Consider the following 692-nt stretch of genomic DNA (forward strand, 5'->3'; position numbering starts at 1 on the left):
CCAGCACAGCCCTGCCCGGCCCAGAGTGACCCCAGCCTCGGGACAGGAACGCGTACATTCAACTCGCACCTCATTCGGAGCACAAGTCCCCTTTCCCCCAGGATTTGCTGCCTCCAGCCCCTTCCCCCAGCAGCGTTTGAGGTCTCGGCATTACCCAGCTCATTCCTCCTCTCCAGCCGGGAAACGAAATCATTCCCACCACACACGGCTCCTTCCCAGCCTAGCAGTATGTACAGCCGCCCTCAAAATAAAATTAAAAAAGAAATCCGTATTAAAACTGAAGCTGTCCTAGAAACACCACGGCGAACTAGTGTATCTGGATTTAGTTCATCAGCTACACACAGGCACAACGAGTGTTAGAGAAGTGGCACAGAAGCACAGGCCGGGGGCTGAGCTGGGCTGGGCTTTGGGCAGGGACAGCCTGGGCACAGCCACAGAGCTCGGGAAATTGGAATGGAGAAAAACAACGCAGGGGGAAGGAGATGTCGCTGTCCCTCTGCAGCGGGGCAGGGCGTGTTGGGTTTTTGCAGTCTCAGAAGATAAAGTGCAGTGTTGCCATTTGCCTTCCTCCTGCAGTCCCTGACCGGGACCAGCTGCGTCCCTTCACCCCGGGCCTCACCTGGGCACCCCGGGAATCTCACCCAAGGGAATTTCATCCTGGGGAATCTCATCCAAGGGAATTTCATCCTGGG

This window comes from Parus major, chromosome 2 (genome assembly GCF_001522545.3).
Source record: "Parus major isolate Abel chromosome 2, Parus_major1.1, whole genome shotgun sequence".
NCBI classification, from domain to species: domain Eukaryota; kingdom Metazoa; phylum Chordata; class Aves; order Passeriformes; family Paridae; genus Parus; species Parus major.